The 17,113-nt window shown below is 40.0% G+C and overlaps 1 protein-coding gene across 1 annotated transcript in view; it reads right to left on the reverse strand.

Annotated features, from left to right (window-relative positions):
* Positions 1–11,841, reverse strand: part of LOC132103118 (myocyte-specific enhancer factor 2D-like) — a 63,260-nt gene extending 51,419 nt beyond the window's left edge. The window contains 1 exon segment of the mRNA XM_059507959.1: positions 11,618–11,841. The gene's annotated coding sequence lies outside the window, so the exon portion shown is untranslated.
* Between the last annotated feature and the right edge of the window lie 5,272 nt (positions 11,842–17,113).

Genomic DNA, 17,113 nt, shown 5'->3' on the forward strand with positions numbered 1-17,113 from the left:
CCATTTTCAGGCGCTGCGTAATATCACTGCGTCTGCTGCATCCATGGTACGCAGCAAAGTTCCTTGAATATTATTGAAAATTGCAACTTTTCAATTTCTGTCGGTCTTAGTACACTGTGTATCTACAGAACTGTCAAGTTTAAAGTAGGAAAAATATAGAAAAATTTTGGTCATTTTTAAACGAGATGCTAACGGTCTAATTAGATTCAATGATCTACTGTATGCTAAGCTAAGTTGAAAGTGCTACCGTGAGACCCGGAGATCGGCTGAATGGATTCGAAAATGGTAAAGCACAACTGTTTAACTCTAGGGGAGTTGGAAAATGAACCTTTTTTTTTTAAGTGGAGTGTTCCTTTAAGAGGAAAGCATGTAGCAGCTTCTGGTTTGGCTGCATTTGCTCTCTGAAGCGCGGTGTCGTCTTTTATTGGATTTCATCTGGGTGGGCTGAATTACATTCTTGCGCAACAGCACAACACTGGTCAAACAGCGTTATTGCAGGATCTTACATTAGGTCATACGAGATCAAATGACTATTCAACGACTAAAATATTTTGTTGTCAATTTTTTTATTGCCAATTGCCGATAATGATAACAGAACACAGCTCTAAGTCAAATGTCCTAAAACGTCTATATTTAAACATTTAAAAACCCAAACATAAAGTAAACAAACAACAAAATCTAGCCTTTTTAAGAGATCTGTAACATTCTGGTAAAGCACTTGATACAGACTTGCAAAGCAGAAGAAGGAGAAGAAAGAAAGAAAAGTGCTGTCTGCTGCCCTCAAGATGGACTGTAGGAGTGCTTATGTAGCATCTGAATAATATAAACATTGGCTGTAATCCCCAGAAGAAAGCATGTAGTGGTTAAGATTCACAAAATCCTTGCTGAAGGCAGATCATGGAAACGATGTGTAAACAGTCACGTGTAAGCATGTGTGCAAGACAAAAGAGAGGAACAGCTAAGAAAAATACATATTTCACTAATCAATTAAATCCAACTCACCAAAACAAAAAAACAAAACAAAAAAGCATTAACATGAGGTAATATTTTATAGACCTCTACAAATAAATATCCCATGGCTGGATATGATTTGCCAACACGGCCTTGTTGTTTCAAGTGCACGATTGCTTTCAGAGCGCCATCTGAGAGAAGCGTGCATATTCACATGAGTAAACACTCACAAACACTCATACACACACACACACCAAGTGTGTCACGAAGTAGGATGAGGGGAATATTTTCTCCCTGTCCCTCCTCCCGCTCTGGCATATTTCCCAGCTCTCCATACTGCTGCCTGCATCTCCTGTGAGGAGAAGAGGCCAGCCAGCAATCTTCCATTAAAATATGGCGGAGATCGGCTAAACTAAGCTTCAAAAGCGAAGGAGACAATGTGTGCAGATGGCCCTAGACAAGAACCACAGCTGTACCGCCATAGAACTGTATGGCCCCATGAGAGAACGAGACAGCAGCAAGTAAAATAGCAGAATAACGAGAAATACAGCTGCAAGCAGCAATTTCCGAGGCCAAGCACCATAGGCATATCATCTATATTGAACTGTATTCAAATGTAAACGAAATTACAAAGTTACAAGAGTGAATAAATATATTCAGATTTGACCATTAGTTGGTGCTGTAAACAAACTGCTTTGTTGTCTTTAGTGCATGATGGCGATAAAATGCGGTCTATGATTGTTGTCCAATTAATGTTGCTGGACGAAGTTGGTCTGGTCCAGGTCCAGTAGTACGACTTCAGTAAAAACAGCTGGTACAATTTCAGTCAAACACAAAGCCTTAACAGTACACTTTTACAAAATGTTTTACAAGCATTTTAAAAAAAAAAGATATTGCTTTATACTGTCTATGTCACACACCTGGACTCATTTTGTGTATTTTTGCCCCTGTGACCCAGTTTCTGTCTCTATGTGGTTTGATTAGTTCCCAGGTGTGTCTAGTCATTTCCGCATGTGTTCCATGTCCCTGTTAATTTAGTCATTCCATCCACCTGTGTTTTCCCTATTATCCCTTGTACAAAAGCCTTGTCCTTTCAGTTCTGTTTCGTCGGGTCTACTCGTCTACTTGTTACTTGTTACCTGTTACTTGCCACTTGCCACCTGTTATTTGCTACTTACCTTGCCTATGTTTGATTTAATAAATCCTTGTTTCGTTTATCCCTCGGCTCCGTGTTCCTTCCAGCAGCGTAAGCCGTGACAGAAGACCCGACCTAAAAAGTTAAAAACTGCGTGTTTTCCCTCCGTTTTGTTTTCCGTTTTTTCACAGTCTTTTTCTTTCCGTAGTGTGTAATGGATCCCCTCTATCGCCCCGAATACCTCCTCCTCCTGCTGGAGCAGGAGGGACTTTCTCTCGAGGACCATACTAGACGGTTTCTCTTCCTAGCTAATGCCACCAGCTACCCGGACCGCGCGCTCTGCACCTTTTATCACGCCAGCCTGAACTCCAGGTGCAGAGCGTTGTCGCCCGAAGATGGTCCTCGGGAGGATTTCGCCGCATTCATAGAGTGGAATCTGGTGAGAAATGGGTCACCTCTCACGGTCGGCCCAATGGAGGATCTCGCCAGGTCCACTCTGGACCCAGAGCCAGGCCTACAATCTCCCCACGGTACGAGGCATAAGCCCGAGCCCACCGATGACGGAGAGCCAGAGAGCAACCCGTCAGACCAGGTGCGAGAGCCGGCGACACTGCCCACCACGAGGGAGCAAAATGAGGGGGTTTCCAATTCACCTATGCCAGATCCTCTGTTAAGCCCAGGAAGGGCTCCTGATCCTCCTGTAAGCCCAGGACGGGCTCCTGATCCTCCTGTAAGCCCAGGACGGGCTCCTGATCCTCTGTTAAGCCCAGGAAGGGCTCCTGATCTTCCGTTAAGCCCAGGACGGGCTCCTGATCCTCCTGTAAGCCCAGGACGGGCTCCTGATCCTCTGTTAGGCCCAGGAAGGGCTCCTGTTCCCCCGTTAAGCCCAGGACGGGCTCCTGTTCCCCCGTTAAGCCCAGGACGGGCTCCTGATCCTCTGTTAAGCCCAGGACGGGCTACTGATCTTCCGTTAAGCCCAGGACGGGCTCCTGATCCTCTGTTAAACCCAGGACGGGCTCCTGATTCCCCGTTAAGCCCAGGACGGGCCCCTGATCCCCCGTTAAGCCCAGGAGGGGCTCCTGAACCCCCGTTAAGCCCAGGACGGGCTCCTGAACCCCCGTTAAGCCCAGGACGGGCTCCTGATCCTCCGTTAAGCCCAGGAAGGGCTCCAGCCCCAGAGCTTACTCCAATGCCTGCTCCTCCAAAATTCCCACCCTCCCACCCACTCCTGCCTCCTCCTCCGCTGTCGTCTGGCTGCCCCTCTGCTCGCCCTCAGCCTACTATCATTGTGGTGAGAGCTCAGCGGGACCGCCATCCTCCAGCGACGCCTTGGTCGGCATCTCCCTCACCTCCGCCTCCAGCCTCTGAGGCCCGTTGACCCGTCGGCTCCACCATGGCTCCTAGCTCCTTCCTCTCCGCCGTGGCCCGGCAGTCCACATGCTCTGCCTGGCTCCCTCGTCCCTCCGGCTCCGCCTTGGTCTGGCGTCGTCCATCCTATGCCTCGGGACTCCACTCCTCCGGCTTCGCCTCATCCCTTCGTCCCTCCGGCTCCGTCAGGCTCCTTCATCCCCTCGGCTACACCTCAGTCCTCGGTCACTCTGGCCTCACCGCGGCCTTCCGGATCCACATCGCCGCGTCAGTCACCAGAGCCATCAGTTCCGCCTAGGACCTCCGGCTCCTCCCCGTCACCCTGGCTCTTCGGCTCTCCGTCTCCACCTCGGGCTCCTCCTCCACTTGCTCCGTTGCCGTGGGTCGAGTCCCTGGAGTCGGTCACCATTCCTCCTCCATGGCTCCTTCCACCGTCGGCCCCACCTTGGGCCGTTATGGCTGTGGCCTGGGTCCTGCTGGGTACCTCCTGCTTCAGATCCTTCCTGTCTCCTCCCTGGCTCCTCCCTCCGTCATCTCCTCCCTGGCTCCTTCCTCTGTGGTCCCTGTCTGCTGGCCCCCTCCTGGGAGGCTGTCCTCCACCGGAACCTCCTCTTAAGTTCCCACCCACGCCTCCCTTTGTTGTTTCTACGGTGCGAGGACGCACCTACCGGGAGGGGGGGGGGGGGAGTACTGTCAAACACCTGGACTCATTTTGTGTATTTTTGCCCCTGTTACCCAGTTTCTGTCTCTATGTGGTTTGATTAGTTCCCAGGTGTGTCTAGTCATTTCCGCATGTGTTCCATGTCCCTGTTAATTTAGTCATTCCATCCACCTGTGTTTTCCCTATTATCCCTTGTACAAAAGCCTTGTCCTTTCAGTTCTGTTTTGTCGGGTCTACTCGTCTACTTGTTACTTGTCAACTTGTCTACTTGTCCGCTTGTTACCTGTTACTTGCCACTTGCCACCTGTTATTTGCTACTTACCTTGCCTATGTTTGATTTAATAAATCCTTGTTTCGTTTATCCCTCGGCTCCGTGTTCCTTCCAGCAGCGTAAGCCGTGACAGTCTATTAGTTGGTTGGTATTTTATTGCATATCAAGCTTCCTTTGCTATTTTCATTGCAAAGGTTTTTAAAGTTTACATTAAAATATTCATAAAGAAAATGTGGTTGCACTTTATTTTACAGTACGTGTAATAACATGTACTTATAGTGTATAGTGTATTTATCTAAGAAAGTTCTGGTAATACAAGGTAACTACATGGGGTAGGGTTAGGTTTAGGGGTAGGTTCAGGGTCAGTACCTAGTTATTACATAGTTATTGTAATTACTATAATAAGTACATAGTATGTACATGAGGAACAGGACTGTAAAATAAAGTGCTACCGAAAACGTTTATGAGCTATCAGACTCTGGCATGAAAAGCATATTGTTAGATCTTCATTTGATATTAAGAACTTGTGTGTGATTCTTGGAATATTCTATTCGCCATTGTATATAAATGATCTGATTCCAGCAATTATTGAAAACTTTTACCCACAGGTTAATTTCATACGATTTGTTGTTCGTACATTGATCTCATTCCTTTTGCCATTTGTTGATGATGACGTAAGATACTATGGTAGTTTTAAGAAATAAGGGACACTTTAGAAGTATGGAACACTTTCACATTAGTCGGTCTAAAATCAAAGTAAGGGAGAATGAGAGAAATGAGAGATGAAGGAGTGCACAGTTTCGACACTTGGCTTCAGTGCTTGGTTTTAGCTTTGCGGGAGTGATGGCCAACCGTTGCTCTCACACCACTGTAACCCCATTAGTCCGTCCATTACCCGACACATGCAACGCTAGGTTGTGCGGTTGTGCCGTCTTTGTGTGCTTAGTTTTAAAAGCATTTTGCATTCCATTCATTTGCTGCAGGTTAACGGCAGTGTTTACCAAGTACTGGACAATACAGGCCATTAATGCTGATGCAAAAGACCTATGAATATGAATAATGTATAAAAGGTCCAATATCCTTCAGTAAGGACTGAACTCATATGTTTAAATGATTCACAATGCTGCTTCAGATTGTGCTGTTAATTAGATTTGTTAGAACTGCACAAAAATTACAACAATTTGTATGGATATACATTTTTACTAAATGCAAAATGAGTGTGAGTTAACGGGATACTCCACCCAAAAAAATAAAATAAAAACTAATGTCATTGTTTACTCCCCCTCATTTTGTTCCAAACCTGTATGATGTTCTTTCTTCAAAATAACACAAAGGAAGATATTCTGAGAAAAAAACTTCAGCGTTTTTTTTTTTGTCCATACAGTGGAAGTCAACCAAAACTGTTTGGTTATCAACATTCTTCAAAATAACTTCTTTTGTGTTCCATAGAAGAAAAAGAAATGCAGAGGAGTATATGATGAATTTTCATTTTCAGTCGAGCTAATCTCTATGTTAGGTCATATATCATTAGTAAGCCAGTTACTGACAGGAAGAACAGAGGAAGAGTTCCTGTTATCTCTGTCTTTATAAGAACATGGGATTGAAATCATTAGGATCTTATTCTATCTTCTCCTACATCCCGCTACAGAATCAGGTACAAGGTTGCAGTAAATGACTTTGTGCGTGTTCCCAAGGGAGATTTCTGTGTTGGGTATGCACAGGTTACACGAGACCTGACAAGATGACAGTGAGTTCTCTGCTTTGTTCTGGAAGGAAAAAGCACACAGAGTCAGACAGTGACAGAGAGCTGATGGGTAAATTAGAAGCTATTTGGGAAACACATATCATTGTTTTTTTGTCCATGCAATGAAAGTCAAGAAGATTGGACTTTATTGACTTCAAATGTATGGACAAAATATCTTATATTGTGTTTTACAGAAGAAAAAAAGTCATACAAGTTTGGAACAACATGAGGGTGAGCCGAGCGCCAACCTCCCGCTCTCTCTCATGAGGCCAATAAGGAAGTGACTAAAACTGCAATTCATCGACTGGCGGCTTGAGGCTGTCTGCAAAAGGGAGTCAGTCCCATAGACTCCCCATGTTAAAATGCCCAACTTTACAGCAGGAAAAAACATGTTTACAGCCTGGTTCAAAAAATGATTTTGGTCTAAATAGCTAATTTTGCCCTTCATGACAACTGTGAGCGGGGTGAATTTTTTTTATAATTCATCGGTTTAAATTATATTAAGACTTAAAGTTCTGCATAATTAAGGGCGTAGCGACTTGAGTGACAGGTGGACTGCCGCTGCTGACACTGCCGTCGTGCTAGGTGGGTGTGGCTACAGCAACTAGCTCCCGCCTTTTTGCCCATTTTTGATTGTCCGGGAGAGTCGTGCGATGACGCGCTGCCAAGATGGCGACGGCCTGCTCTACACACTTTAGGCTTCAAAAACTCTCTTCAGGAGTCTACGGGTGACGTCACGGACACTACGTCCATGTTTTTATACAGTCTATGGGGTGAGCAAATAATGACAATTTTTCAGGTGAACTATCACTTTAAGTACAGCAATGTATTCAGTAAACAAAAGGAAAAAAAATGGATCTTCATGAGATAAATATAATACATGTGAATATCAAAACAGCATTTAGGTCATGGCTGTTGGTTTTATGCAAGTGGATTTCTCATCCACTAACACTTACATTCAGCAGGAAATACAGAGGGGGAAAAAACATAATCTGGATAAATTGATGACTGAACACCACCATCATACAAGAGCCACAATACCCACACATATGCACACAGAAAGGAGAAGCCATTCACCATATTTAGAAGCTAACTTATAATGCTTTGCATAGATTACTCCAAAACTAAAAATAAACAGAATTAGATTTTTCAGGTTCTCATTTGTTTTCCTTTTAACCGCACGCCTGGAATGAGGTCACCACACATCATTTTAACTTGGGGGGGATTTTAAGGAATTTAGTACTACTGATGATGGCATATTTTGAGCTGAACTGAACAAGCCTGATTCACGATATGGAAATCAGTTTTTGTGGCGACTACGTGAAAATGTCTAAGCGTGACAGATGTCTGAGCTGCTTGCGTTCATTAATCAAGCATTCGCGTGTTAACCAGCATAAAGGCAGCAATTTCATCATTTACCTAATAATGCATTCAGTGTTTGGCATGATAAAATGATTAAAAGATGTTCACATGAGAACCAATTATTTATGCTGATGTCTTACTACAAAAAACAAAAACAAAAAACGGTTCTATGGTGTGGTTAAGAATACTGTGAAAGCATTTGTGCTACAATTACTTCTCATGCGGTGAAATGGAAACAGAAAATATGATCCAGAAATAAGATATGCACATACAGTATGCATTAAAGAGACACTAAAGGTTAAACTTGGGGGCTCTTCATGCAGTAAGAGCAAGAATGGTGGTCTGTCTTTTTAACCCATATGTTTGTGTGAATGCATGAGTGGTGGTCTTTATAAGGGATACAGCTGCTCTCTCCTCAGTAAGATGACACCAGTACTTCAGCCCTGAGGTGACCACACTGTTCTCTAGACCTTGTTTGGACTTCAAAATCTAGTCCAGAAACCTTTAACCTTCCAAGTCAGTCTTGCAAATTCATGCCGTCTGAAGGACACAGGAACTTGGATGAGGTCTTAACAATAATACTAAAAGAATAAACTGAACTAAAAGATTAGAATTTCATATAAACTTATTCACTAATTTATAAGCATTTTGTAATAACCGTCATTAATAATCATTATTACATTAAATAAAACTACCTGAAGAGTTGTCACGAAACGTCATGCTATTTTTATTTAGTGATGCACTGATGTCAAAATTCTGGCAAATAATTATTTTCACGTCATGGCCGATAACAAATAAATTATACATTTATTTTTAACTGTAAATTTGATTTAAAATAAAATCTAATTATAAATTATAATTAAAATAACTCATTTTAAATGCTACACGTGAATTTAGGCATCACAATATTATAATGTTAAGTATGAAGACTACTGTAGATATTAGTTTTGTGATTTGTTTAAGAAATATATAACTATTGGCTTGGTACCTATTATTATTCACATTCAAGCAAATATATAGATTAACTTAAGTATATAAATATATATAAAAGCACATTATTTATTTATTGATGGATTTATTTATTTTCATATAATAAAATTCACATTTAATATGTGCAATATATATAAAGTGTGTGCGTAGTTTGTGTGTGTGTGTGTGTGTGTGTGTGTGTGTGTGTGCGCGCATATACACACGTATTCACACAGCTGACTTGTTAACCAGAAAAAAACATTTTACATTTAAATGTTTATTGAAATAAAAAAGGAACAAGCATCAGCTTCCTCTCAAGTCTGAGATACCAAAGCACAATTTAAAAACCTAAACATTCCTGCTACTGATAACATTTCAAAAGCTCATTTTAAAAACATGCAACTCTGACTGCTTGTCAAAACCCCTAAAACCCTGCCAGTCTCGTCTCCTCTCCAGCAGAAAAAGGTTGCCCTCATCTTCAGTGGTTTCTTTCATACTGCTCATTACATTAATTGATGTTTAACCCCTAGATCAGCTGATGACGGCTCAATTAAGAGCTTGCTGGAGGAGAGATTAATAACACAGGGAAGGAGGGCTTCAGCCCTTCAGCGTGCCCTACTCCACCAGCCGCACAGCCAGTAAGGACACTGAAGCCATTTTGAATTGCCCCCCCCCCCTCCTCCTCATAAAACGTAATTTAATCAGCAGCGCTATGACCTTAAAGTAGATTTGTTTCCAATAAGATGCTGGCCAATATCACATGCCACTGATCAAGGACAAAATAATTATTGAGTGCAGAATGTGTTTTGTAATAACTGTCTTCTGTCACCATTTACACTCCTTCATGTCGTTCCAAACTTGTATGTTGTTCATAACACAAAAGAAGATGCATATGATGTGCCAGTGTTGCGTGTTTTTTTTTTCTTTATACAGTTAAAGTCAATGGGGTCCAGTGTTGTTTTTGTATCTTCATTTGTATTCCACAAAAGAAAGAAAGTCATAAAGGTTTGGAACAACATGAATGGGAGTAAATGACAGAAATTGTATGAGAGCTATTTCTTTAAACTCACCCGTATTTTACAAAAAAAAAAAAAAGTAGGTAGTGTGGGTAAAATCCACAGCAAGCATTTTTGTAAATGGAAAATGGATTAAACATGTGACCAGAGGACATTTCACAAATTTCACAATGAGAACAAAGTGAAGACCTGCTTTACAGGCGGCAGAAGACCTTTGACACATGCGAGAGCACATGTAATAAAATCCCCACATCAAATACAAGACAGCCAGATAGGCATCTAATAAAAACAGTGGTAGCATGGTCATAAATTTGTTTATGTGGAAAACCAGATAAGAAACCCTGGATGAACAGTCATTATTTTGACTTCGTGGTGATGAAAACATCACTATAGATGATCAGGATGAAGACATAACACTATTTTTGTTCTGTCATGTTTTGCATCATCCTGACCTGCTTAAATGGGTTTCACGTTCCGTCACAACAAAAGCATTTTCTGAACTGCATGCGCTTAATCATTCCCATGCAACAAACTTCCCAATAGCAAACAGCGCTTTTTCACAAAATGAATGCGATTGTTTGCAGGATGCTTGTTATTTTCTGAAACCTTATTTTTTTAAGCATTTCAAAACAGCAGTCGTAGGTTTCTAATGTGTGAAATAATCTTTTCTCTCTGACTGTTTTTGATACCCCAGGTGGGAGGTTTTTGGAGGTACAGAGCTGCCACCCTGCTGGGAATCATGACAGCACAGTACCTGTCTGCATGTCCTCAACATTCAGCTCATTATGAGAATCAGCCTATAATAAGAGCTGGAATTCTGATGACACCAATCAAAAGCTTTGTACACACACACACACACACATTACACAGCAAAGCATCTAGGACAGACGCACTTCACACTCACAACTCAGCCTGTGGAAACTTCAAACTAACATATTTATGAGAGACTAAAGTCACACTTTTACAACTTGTTAAAATGACATTTCTTCTCTAAATGCCTTAGGACAGGGGTTTTCAAACTGTGCTCTGAGTACCTTCAGGAGGTCAGATAGGAACATTTCAATGACCAAAAAATAAAATAAAAAAATGCAATAAATTATTATTGTTGTTGTTAAATGTACCAAAACTGCCATTATATGACATAAGCTCAATAATGAATATTATATCCTATTAATGACACAATTTAAATTTTATAGAAAAAAAAATGACTCACAAAAAAACAATGCTAAATTATTATAATAAAAGGCAATTATTTAGTTTTACAAAGTATTTAACAGTTACTCGTTTTCATAATATCAGAATTATTATTTTGATTTATATATCAGGAAGAGGATTTCTTTGCAAGGGGGATCATCGTGTTTGGTTGTCCTTGGCATCAAAAGTTTACTTTAGAGCCAGCAAATGTGCACAAATAAATTTTTTAAGAGTACGAATACACCAAAAACACATGTTGTTATTGCATAACAGAAAGAGAGAGGGTGGTGTCGCAGAACTGCGTAGGTTAAACCAAACTTTTGTTTAGAGTCCATGAGCAGGATCAACCAAACTTGATTCATAAGTGGCTTGAGTGCTAAAAAAAATATAACATTCAGACTACTCCACCCAAACACCCCTCAAAATACACAGTATCAGTAATTAACGCATAACATGTTATACCTCATAACACATGCTGTGCTGTAGCGCGCTACGCAGTGAGCCGAAATGTGTGTGACGGCATCAAATTCATGTTGACATTTTAGACATCGACTAAATCTGACAGCTCGTCAGAAGCACCACAACAATGAACAGCGTTCATATTGGCCCAGTGAGTCACGATTTACAATAATACACTAACTTTAAGGTAGATAATTATTTTAAAAGTCCCGTTATTGTGATGGGTTATATTTTATGCCCTTGTCACCAATTGGTTATTAAAAGCCTAGTCTGAACCTCCGTATCTCACTAGCTTCGATTACAGTCGCGACTCTTACACCCTTTGATGGAATAAAAAGACACATACAACAAATGACCAGTGTATGTTTGCTTACTGAAGCGAACTAGCCTTCATTTTTATATTTTAAAAAATAAATTCAGAGATGTGATGGCAATAATTCGCCACTGTAAGAGCTTCAGCTAACGTTAGACTGGACGAACGACTTACCGGAGCAGCTACAAGATCCACATCTGTGCGATAAACACCAGGTTTCTTACGGTCCGATGCGTGAAAGAAGTGTAATAAAGCTCAAACCAGGCAAGAATATAAAAAACACCGAGCAGATATCAGTAATTACATGTGAAATCCTTAACCCCTGTTTAGGGTTATTATTTAGCCCGTACAGTCAAAAGCCTCCATGTACAAAGTGTCCTATCCACCATGACTGGCAATGCATTATGATTGACAGATAATGTGGCCAATCAGAGATGAGCTTTGAGTGTTTCGTCCAATAGAGTTAAAGTATGGTCACTTCTGCGTAGAAGCAGAAATGTGGGCGGGGCTGATGTGCAATAGGAAGAGATCACGCTGATGTATTCATCCGCCTCCCCATCTTTAATGAAGAGATCCTGTAAAATTCCCCTCCGTGTTTACATGTGAGAACTGGAATGTAATAATTACACGCAACTGTATTTTATATTTGAAATACTTTTAATATATAAATTTCCTGAAAATTAACATTCAAGCATGCTGTTGTATTGTACTCGCGCGCTATAATAAAAACGTTTTATTATTTATCAGATCAGATGTGCAGGGTTCAGTAGGATACGTCAGCAAGTACATTTTTTCAAAACACAAATTACGTCAATCAATCATAAGTAGAATTTCATTCATTTCTTTTATTCGTAACTCGCTTAACCACGAGGAAATATTTGATATTAAAAAAACAGCCTATTTTGAGCAAAATATTAAAAACAGTGTTTGACCTGGCTAACTTAATGGTTCATGGTAGGACATTTTTGCTCAATCCAATAAAAGCATGGAGAGCCCTACTTTTCGTGGAGGAATATGGTGTTTACAGAGGGAATGGTGGTGATGCATACAGAGAAAACTGAAAATGTTCGAGTGTAGTAGGTAAGTTTGAAGGCAGCTGAAACGGAAATAGTTTAACTGATCAATCTGAAAATCAGCTCCACGGGTTTTGAAATAACACAAGAACCAAAAAAAATAAATAAAAGGCCGAGGTCTTATTCAAAGATTTTGATTGATGAGAATGCACTTGCGACACTTAGATCAGAGCTGCTTGCGTCACTGCGATGGAGGAACACTTACACAGCTCGAAAACAAAACTCAAGTCTGCGTTTTATTTGAGATTTAATACATGCAGCCAAAATACTCTTGAGGAAATTATCACATAAATCAACGAGCAATGTGTAAATTGTCTTTATTATTATTTTTTATTATTTTGTTTATTTATTTTACTTTTATTTTAGTTTAGTTTTTAAATTTAGTCAAAAGCAGCTATTTCATATTTAATAAGTCACTCGAATGAGTTGCAAACGTCATCAATAAGTGAAAAACAATATGTTGTATTTAACTAAATTTTAAAGAGAAAAAAACATTGATTTACTTAAAAGATGCAACAGGAATGTAGCCCGTTGCACAGGTCTACCTGTGGAGGAGAGAGATTACTCTGTTTTATTCCTTATGTAAGGAGCTTATGCACTGGGGTTTTGTGGAAGAACATTTATACAAACAGATGGACACCCTGTTGCCCTCTCTCAGATCACTCGCTTCCTACACTCAGCCTGCGCACTCAACAGAATGCCATTCAGCCACGAAACCTTCACTGCAGGCAAAAACAATCATGAAAGTGGGGCTGCAATGACAGAGATGACTCAGACAAGCCCTCTGATCTTGGAGCGGTTATTGACCGAACACTTTGGGCAGTTATGAGAGAGGAAAAATCTCAGATTACATTTTATTCAGCTTTGGTGTGCATAACAAAACACTGTGCAGTGTGATTCTAGATCAGTATGTACTGTATAAAAGATGTTAAACTTTAAATTAGTTTAATATTCAGCACAGGTGATGTTTCCTTGTTTATTAGTCATTATGGGGCTGCAGTGCCTGCGTGCTCAAACACGTGTTTCAAAACAGCTGCTTTCAGAGCTGAGAAGAGCTGGAAATTACTCTTTACGGATGGATTCTCTTCTCATATCCTTCTCTTTTTCCCCCACTCACACTCTTTCGTTGACACACAGATGCACCTGCAGATGCACACTTGCTTCTTTCTCTCCATGCATCGCTCTCTATCTGCCTCATTCTCTCTCTTTCTCTTTTCCTTTATTTCTGAATGTATTAATCCAGATGAAAGGTGTGTGGGTGAAAATTTTCCTATCTGCAGTGACCCGCTGATCTGCTGCACTTGGCTTTCGTAGCATCCTGTCTGCTGCCTAGCAACTCTCTGTATCTATGACAACAAAGCCAACAAACCCTCCTGCCTCTATCAAACGTACCCCCTCAATGAGCTGCTATAAGTATGGCAATCAGGAACAGACAAGAATTCAGTAAGTGGAAAAGCTTAGATTTATTTTTTTTTCATAAAAAAACGAATAATTCTTAAGTGTCTAGATGTCTCTCATGTTCAAATCGCTACTGTAAAGAAATGCAGCATCATGTATGATGAGGCTGTGTTATGTAATTACTATAATATCGTGCTGGATCTGTCCGCTACATGGTTAACCACCGGATCCTCCTGTAAACCCTATTGGGAAAGGGCATCTCAGGAACCGCACTCCAGTGGTTTGAGTCTTATCTCTCAGAAAGTTCCTTCAAATTATCTTGTAGAAGTAGTAGGTGTCCAAGTCACAACATCTACATTAATTACTGGAGTGCCTCAGGGCTCTGTTCTTGGACCACTTCACTTCTCTGTCTACATGGCATCATTAGGTTCTGTCATTCAGAAACATGGCTTTTCATACCACTGCTATGCTGATGACACTCAGCTCTACCTCTCATTCCATCCTGATGATCTGATGATAGCTGTACGCACATGTCTAACAGACATTTCTTTCTGGATGAAGGACCATCACCTTCAACTCAACCTTGCCAAGACAGAACTGCTTGTGGTCCATCAAACCCATCGTTTCATCACAATTTCACCATCCAGTTAGGCACATCAACCATAACTCTTTCAATAACAGCCAGTAAACTTGGAGTTATGATTGATGATCAGCTGACTTTGTCAGACCACATTGCTAAAACTGTCTGGTCCTGCAGATTTGATTTATTCAACATCAAGAAGATCAGGCCCTTTCTTTTGGAACATGCTGCACAACTCCTTGTTCAAGCTCTTGTTCTGTCCAGGCTGGACTATTGCAATGCCCTCTTGACAGGTCTTCCAGCCAATTCTATCAAACCTTTACAATTAATTCAGAATGCGGCAGCAAGATTAATTTTTAACGAGCTGAAAATAATGCATGTCATACCTCTGTTTATCAGTTTGCACTGTTTACCAATAGCTGCTCAAATAAAATTCAAGGCATTAAAGTTTGCCTGCAAAACCAGCACTGGCTCTGCACCCCTTTACCTAAATTCATTACTTCTGACTTATGTGCCCTCTAGAAGCTTGCGTTCTGCAAGTGAATGTCGCTTTATCGTGCCAGCCCAAAGAGGTGCAAAATCACTTTCAATGACTTTTAAATTAAATGTTCCCTCCTGGTTGAATGACCTGTCCAACTTATCCCTCTTCAAGAATCGGCTAAAATCACATCTCTTCCATCTTTATTTGACCCTCTAACTCTAGCACTCTCTATTCTAATTCTATTCTAAAAAAAACATGCCCCTTTTACACTTGCACACTATTTATTTACTAACAGCTTGTTTTCTTCCAAAGAAAAACACCATCTTCTCTAATCTTTTTGTATTTTGTTTTCTTTTTTATTTATTATATAATAAACAAAAGCAAAAAAAGGCCTCTGACTCTTGCTCTATTCTTTTCCTATTCTATCTTTTTATTTAATTTTCATTGTCTTTCTGTTTATTATGTGATTTGAAAAACCTTGCAACGTGTACTGCAAGCTTACTGAGACTTGTTAGTTGTTATAGCACTTGCATATCATTGCCATTGTCCTCATTTGTAAGTCGCTTTGGATAAAAGCCTCTGTAAAAAAAAAAAAAAACTAAATGTAATTCAGTGCAAATAAATCTTAATATTTGCATTTGCATCAGTTAAATAATATTTTCCCAGCTACTGTATTTATCCCATATATGGTTGCTGTTTTAGGTATGATTTGAAAGATGCTAATTAATAACAGCATGCTAATTAATGCATTACATTCTGTTGTTCTTTCGACTTAACAGAAAATGAAAATTGTCAGCATGGAGTATAATGTCTGTACGTTTTAATTTACAGTATAGTTAGTATTTGTTTTTTATAATCACTGTAAATTTCGTGATAATGTGTGGATAATCTGGAGAAATTTAGTATCCAAAATTTAACCTGCAAATGGATGGTGACGTTGTGTCCTCTAGTGGTCATACTGGGACAAGACCAGTGCAAGAAACAATCGTACGAGTCATATAAAATAAAATATTACTTAAAATTGTCAAAGACCTACAAGTGCTCCAGAATGACGTCATCGCAGAAGAGCGCAGTCACCTGCAAACTTTGTGATACTTAAACTTCTTTCACTGTGCAATGTAATAGTTACTCTATTTACTATTATTTATAGAACATAATATAATAATAATAATAATAAGTAAATCATAAAAATGTTTTATTTCTAAAATAAAAATGAAGGCTGCATCATTTTGTCTTTCTTTTTTCCACACAAGTAACTGCTCTGCATTTCGAAATACAAAGAACATAAAAGAAAAAGAGAGGGAAAAGATATATAGATACAGTACAAACAGGTAAAAATATGAAATCTCAATCAGTAAGAAAGATAAGATCATAGTCCTTAGTAAGAAAGTATTTTACAGTACAAGAAACTTTTGTCTGATTAAAATAAATGCAATGCAAAACAAATACATTACCAATATCTTGGTTGCTGCCAGAAGAATAGTCAGAGAAAAGTTTAAATCACATTTTATAAAATGAGATGAATAACAACTTAAAGTCTCCCAGTGGATCAGATTACACTGATATATTGCAGGTTTTGGCTAGCCGGGGCCTTCAGGTGGAGGCAAAATAAATAAATAAATACAAATCTTAAAGGGATAGTTCACCCAAAAATGAAAATTATGTCATTAATCACTCCCCCTCATGTCGTTCCAAACCTGTGAGACCTCATCTTCGGAACACAGTTTAAGATATTTTAGATTTAGTCCGAGAGCTCTCAGTCCCTCCATTGAAACTGTGTGTACGGTATACTGTCCATGTCCAGAAAGGTAATAAAAACATCTTCAAAGTAGTCCATGTGACATCAGAGGGTTAGAATTTTTTGAAGCATCGAAAATACATTTTGGTCCAAAAATAGCAAAAACTATGACTTTATTCAGCATTGTCTTCTCTTCCGTGTCTGTTGTGTGAGAGAGTTCGAAACACTGCAGTTTAGTGATATCCGGTTCGTGAACGAATCATTCGATGTAACCGGATCTTTTTGAACCTGTTCACCAAATCGAACTGAATCGTTTGAAATGGTTCTCGTCTCCAATACGCATTAATCCACAAATGACTTAAGCTGTTAACTTTTTTAATGTGGCTGACACTCCCTCTGA

Source organism: Carassius carassius, chromosome 24 (assembly GCF_963082965.1).
Source record: "Carassius carassius chromosome 24, fCarCar2.1, whole genome shotgun sequence".
Lineage (NCBI taxonomy): Eukaryota > Metazoa > Chordata > Actinopteri > Cypriniformes > Cyprinidae > Carassius > Carassius carassius.